Source organism: Liolophura sinensis, chromosome 7 (assembly GCF_032854445.1).
Source record: "Liolophura sinensis isolate JHLJ2023 chromosome 7, CUHK_Ljap_v2, whole genome shotgun sequence".
Lineage (NCBI taxonomy): Eukaryota > Metazoa > Mollusca > Polyplacophora > Chitonida > Chitonidae > Liolophura > Liolophura sinensis.
The window spans coordinates 43,401,280-43,407,567 of NC_088301.1; positions in this window are offsets into that span (position 1 = coordinate 43,401,280).

The following is a 6,288-nucleotide window of genomic DNA, read 5'->3' on the forward strand; positions in this document are numbered from 1 at the left end:
GTAATTCTTCAACCTTTTCAACTGCATGTGCAACCAGTGTATTGAAACATTCTGTGAGAACCATGTGGTGTAGAGGGAAAATTTTTTAAAAAATTGTATGAAGCTTGAAGCCTCGGTGACTCAACAAATCATTTTTAGCACCATTTTCATAATAACTATATGCATAAGGCCCGTCCAGACTATCCAAGATCACTCAAATTTTGTTGAATCAACAAGTCATCTTAAAGTTGACGTGTTGTGTAGTCTGGACAGGTTCCTCAACTTCGTTCAACAACACTCAACACTATCCAACACGTTTGAATCAGAAATGTGCATGTGTGTTTTTTGTCAACAAGTTGGGTGAAATTGAGTGAAAGTAGCCAATCAGCGGGCGTGTAGAAAAAACATGACTGTCGTAAAGCACATGAACTGGGCAAAATGGCGACAAAAGAGAAAAAACTGGTCCTCGTGCTGAGCGAGCCATGGCAATAAGTGTAGCCGATAAACCCACAACATGATTCTTCCTGCTGCTCGTCATTTTGTCTCATGCATTGAGAGAAAATATGGAGATTTCCCACCAATTTATTGAAAAAAAACACAGCTCAACACTGTTCAACTCACGTCATCAGTGTTGGACAAAGATGACCCACCTGATTTGTAGTGTGGACAGGACACTCATCTTACCTCAACAGCATTCAACTTGCTGTTGACTCATCTTGTTGAGTCAACAAAAGTTGAGTGATGTTGGATAGTCCAGATGGGGCTTAAGTTGGATTGAAAAAAGGATTTCAGTGGTTGAAAATATTGAAGATTTACTAAACAGCTCTATGAGAGGAAGGCATTGTTGTTATTTTTGGTATTGTACTTCTTCAAATTCAGTTGTTAATTGATGTGAAGTGCATTTTTAAAATTGTGCATACATTGTAGCTTGTTTTATGCCTCCCCTCAAGTGGATATACGTGTACATGAATAGTTCTATTTAGCAACCAATTTTTCTGTGGGTCTGATTTGCTTGTACATGTAGGGTCTACTTGTAACATTAAAAACTGTTGTAAATGACCTAAAATTGTTCCTCTTCCTTTTGAAAGTTGTAATTAATACTGTACTCTATTTGTAGTACTTTAGACCAAAATTTTCGATTGAGGTTGAGTTTTTAAACTTTTGGGCAAAGTTTAACAAGATTTAAGCGTTCAATTGTAGCACTTGATGGCCTGACAGCATTACAAGTCTCTGAGCTGTCAGGTTAGAGGTTCTGGGAGTTGTCTTCTTACAAATTATATTAAAGTTAAGACAGGTTTAAATCTTAAAACCAGTCTCATTCTAATAAAAAATGCATTTTAATCTAGACTAACATTAATATGGGGCTGAAATCGTAATACACTCTTGAACAACTGGGCCCAGCACTTCAAGATGTGCAGGCAAACTAGACTAACCTAGAGCATCTCCTGTGTGAGCCCGGTGAATATAATAGGCTCTCATCTTCTCGGTTGTGGGAGAGGCAACCGGGGAGGGACCTGTTTGCCGTGGCTTGCGAGCCGTAATCTCCAAGGACGGGATCCTGGTGGCTGAGGGCGAGATCTCGCGAGATCCTCACACCCAACACGTCACTTTGGCCCTTACTTGGAGAGAGACGGGAGATTGGATGGGCCCGGTCCGATCAATCGGCTTGGTCCAGAATTTCCCCATAACACCATTTCTTAAGAATATATGCTATTTCTGAATTTCGTTTACGGGACTACGTTTTGAGGTGGTGGCTCATGGATCAATCGAGTAGATTGAATTGAACCTTTAGTATAAATCAATCTGTTCGAGTATACCTCATATGGAGTCCTTGGTGTCTTTCCTGCCGGGTATTCCCAGGTTCTGGCATCGCCCTTGTTGGCACTACGTGGTGGGTGGGAACATATGGGGTGAACATTTATCACCTATATGCCCATGTCTTCCTCAAACCTTTTAATTAATGTCTCTAGTATAACTGTCAGGCCTTCTTCTCAGCCGATTTCAAGTGCTGATAAAAAGAGAAAGTTAGAGGTTTTGGCTGACTCAGTTGATAACTGACAGGACAGTTGGCCGGTCATCGTTCTCTCATCAAAGATTGAACAGAAGCTGGCCTCAAAAATTCATCCATTTGTACTTAAAAGGGCCTTGCAGGGTTCAGCAGGTACTTTAAAAATGTTAAAAAATTATGATCCGGAGACATTCTCATTGAATATGTATATGAACAGCTGTCAGGGAATTATACATGACAGGGATCAGGATATCATTGATGTATCAGAGGAAATCTGCACAGAACCTGAAATCGCAAGGTGTTACCAGAGTGAAACGCTTCACTATGGAGAATCTGGTAACATCATTAAACTAAACACATATCTTCTGACCTTCAACAGTAAATCTATACCTTCGTATATCTACATTGGGCCCATATAGGGTTAGTGTGGACTTGTATATCCCTAACCTGACACGTTGTTTCAACTGTCAAAAGTTTGGTCATGGCAAGGGCTAATGCCAAAAATAAACTGGTTTATTTCCAGTGTGGCAGTGAGTGTCGTGATGGTTTCGACTGTAGCAGCACAGTTAAGTGCTGCAATTGCGGTGGAGATCACATGGCTTCCTCTAGGGACTTTTCGTAAAGGAAAAACAAATAATCTCTGTAAATCTAAAAACAATATATCGTATCAGGGGGCCCGCAAACTAGTCTCGCCTCCTAATACTTCACTGCAGACATCATTTGCCAATGCGGTCAAGCGAGAGCATCTGTTGCAACTCAAACCTCCTTGACTTGGCCCAGTGGAAATGACAAACCTAGTTCTCTATCTTTACAAACCTGCTGCTCAACCTGCCTGTAATTCCTGTTCAACCCAGACCATTATAAAAAAAAAAACAGTAAATAATACACAACAAACTGATAAACCAGAACCTGATCAAACCAAAAACAAACTTGCCAGAACTAAGGTCTGAAAATAAATCTCATAATGAAAATAATAAACCTAGTGGCTCCACAGAGCGTTCCTCTAAGGCCACTAGGGACCCTGTCCAAACTTTTAATAGGTTTGGATCGTTGAGGACATTGGTCCTTCAACATCATATGCGGATGTGATGGATACATCACCTGCACCGGGGAGATCTTCCAGCCGATCTCCAAGGAAGGGTCGTCCGCGGTCCAAACATAAAGAGAAACTCCCCAAACGCCTTCCTCCATAATGTCTTCTTTAGACAAAATGATACAGTGGAATTGTCGAGGTCTTAAGGTAAATTTTATTGAAATAACACAGCTTGTTCAATCATTAAATCCTATTGCCCTTTATCTTCAGGAAACTCACCTGAAGACATCTGACAAAGATAGACAACTCAAAAATTACTCATTATACAAGTACTTATTCAAATGAAGAAGAGCGAGCTGCAATGCGGCTCTTCTGTCTTCATCAATAACAATATTATTCATAGCCCTGTTGCTCTGGATACAGAGCTTCAGGCTGTGGCCGTCCGTGTTTCGTTGTCTGAAACAATCACATTATGTTCAGTGTATATTCCTCCTAACATTTTTCTGTCAGCTTTGCAGTTGCATAATTTAATAGACAATTGCCGAAACCTTTTATAATATTGGGAGCTTTAATTCCCATAACCTACTTTGGGGCAGTAATAACATAAACGATAAGGGCAAGATAGTAGAAGACTTCCTATTGAAGGAGGAACTGTGTTATTTCATTGATGGTTCTATTACCTATTTACATCCGGGTAATGGCACTTATTCTGCTATTGATCTCAATATCACAGATTCATCACTCCTTCTTGATTTTCCTTGGAAGGTGCATGACGATCTTTGTGGTAGTGACCATTTTCCTATAATCCTAGAGCATATCACTTCTAATTCTTTAGAGCGTGTAGCCAGGTGGAAGTTTGATTGAATTGCATTTGAGATGTTCAGTGAGGCTGATTTCACTCTAGAGGTTCTCAGTGCAGTAGATGATCCTATATTAAAATTTAACGAGCTTGTTTTACGAGCTGCTGATAGAACTATCCCTAAAACCTTGACAAATCAAAAGACTTATGGAATGGATGATTAATGATAGACTTGTTTGGTTTCTTGAAAGCAACAAGCATCTCTAATATTCAGTGTGGTTTTTGTCAAGGTAGATCTACCATGGATGACCTTGTTCGATTCCTAACCTTTATTCGTGATGGCTTCATCAATAACGAACATGTGGCGTCAAAATTTTTTGACCTTGAAAAGGCCTACAACACCACCTGGAAATATGGTACTTTAAAAAACCTTACGGATATGGGCCTTAAAGGCCGATTACCAGTATTCAGAATTTTTATCTCATCATCAGTTTAAGGTAAGGGTGGGGTCCACTCTTTCTGACATGAGATGGGTGTGCCCCAGGGCAGTATCCTTTCACCAACACTGTTTAGCATAAATATTAACAGTTTGGCTAAAACATTGACATCTGGCACTGAGGGTTCTTCATATGTAGATGATATATGATATTTCCTTATATGCTACCGTGCTAAAAATATGACTAATTTCGAGCAGCAACTGCAGCTTTGTCTCTATAAAATCAAGAAATGGGGCAGTTGCCAGTTGTTTTAGATTTTCTGCGTCTAAAACCGTCGGTATGCATTTTTGTAATAAACGGAAATTCCATCTAGATCCTGAACTTAATTTTTATGGTGAACCAGTGAAAATAGTTGGAGAAAATACATTTTTAGGGGTTATATTCGATAAACAATTATCATTTATACCTCATATATAAATGCTTAAAGCTAAATGTACAAAGGCTCTCGATATAATAAGGTCATTTCTAGCACCCAATTGGTGTGCTGACCGATCTGTTTTACTTAACTTATGTCGTTCTCTGGTGAGGTCTAAATTGGATTATGAATCCATCATTTACGGTTCCGCTAGGAAGTCGTATAAAAACATGTTGGATCCGGTCCATCATCAAGGTTTGAGGCTCAGCCTTGGTGCTTTTAGAACCTCCACAGTAGAGAGTTTATACGTAGAGGCTAATGAGCCCTTCTTTATATAACCGATGTATCAAACTGAGCTTTCAATATGCTACAAAGCTTAAAGCACACCCAACAAACCCTGCCTTCGACTGTGTTTTCAATCCATTAAATGTAGACAAATATACTAAATGTCCTAACAAGATCCCTTCGTTCAGTGTTCGTGTTAGGGACCATATTGTGGAAGCCAACATTAAACTTGGGGACATAGCTCGGGTTTCTTTTCCGGAATCTCCTCCATGGCTTCTTCCACAACCTAAATTGATTTTCGATCTACGTAAATATAATAAATCACATACAAATCATATATAATTCAGCAAGGTTTTGCTGAAATTAAGGCTAATTATCCAGATTAAAAATTTATATATACTGATGGGTCAAAGTATGGAGACAGGGTTGTGGCTGCAGCTGTCTTAGATCAGTGGGTCACTTCTCTTCGTCTTCCACCTTTGTCGTCTATCTTTTCTGCAGAGGCCAGGGCTATACTCTTGGCCTTAGCATATGTTGATATGCAGTGACTCCCTCTCCTGCCTTTTGGCAATACAGCATAATAAATTTAAAAATCCACTTATTCTGGAAATGTTAGCCTTACATAGAAAACTAATTGAAAGAGGTAAAGATATTATATTCTGTTGTACACTGAGACATATTGGTTTCCATGGAAACACAGTCGTGGACAGGGAGGCAAAGGCTGCCATAAATAAATCCATATCAAAAGTTAAAATCCCTCATACTGACGTGAAGTCTAATATTCTTAAATATATTCGTCACCTGTGGCAGGGTGAATGGGACTTGCAGATCCATCATAAACTGCATACTATTCACCCTGTCATTGGCTACAATGCCTATACTTGTCAAATTGTCGAGGTGTCGTATTGGGCATTCTTGTCTAACACACAATTTCATCCTGGAAGGGCTCAGTGCTCCGGAGTGTGTTGAATGCATCAAACATATCCTGGTTGACTGTGTGGACTATCGACTCTATATATGATTTATTTGACAGCATTGCCATTGGTCTATATTATAAAATATAATTTTAATTGTCATAAATATTTACAGATAAAAAGTCATATACATATAGATTTCTAGATGTACTATTTTTAAGATACATGTATGTTGGTTTTCAAGTTTTAACTGTTCTGGTTTTTTCTTATCCATTTTTTAAACATGTCTGAACTTTTTGCTTTATTTTTGGTGTTCTCATTATTGTGTCGAAAAGCTTCACCGTCTCGTGTTATCACCTTGCTCTCGCCACAATATGGCTGACATATTGCTGATGTGGCGTTAAGCCACAATCATTCA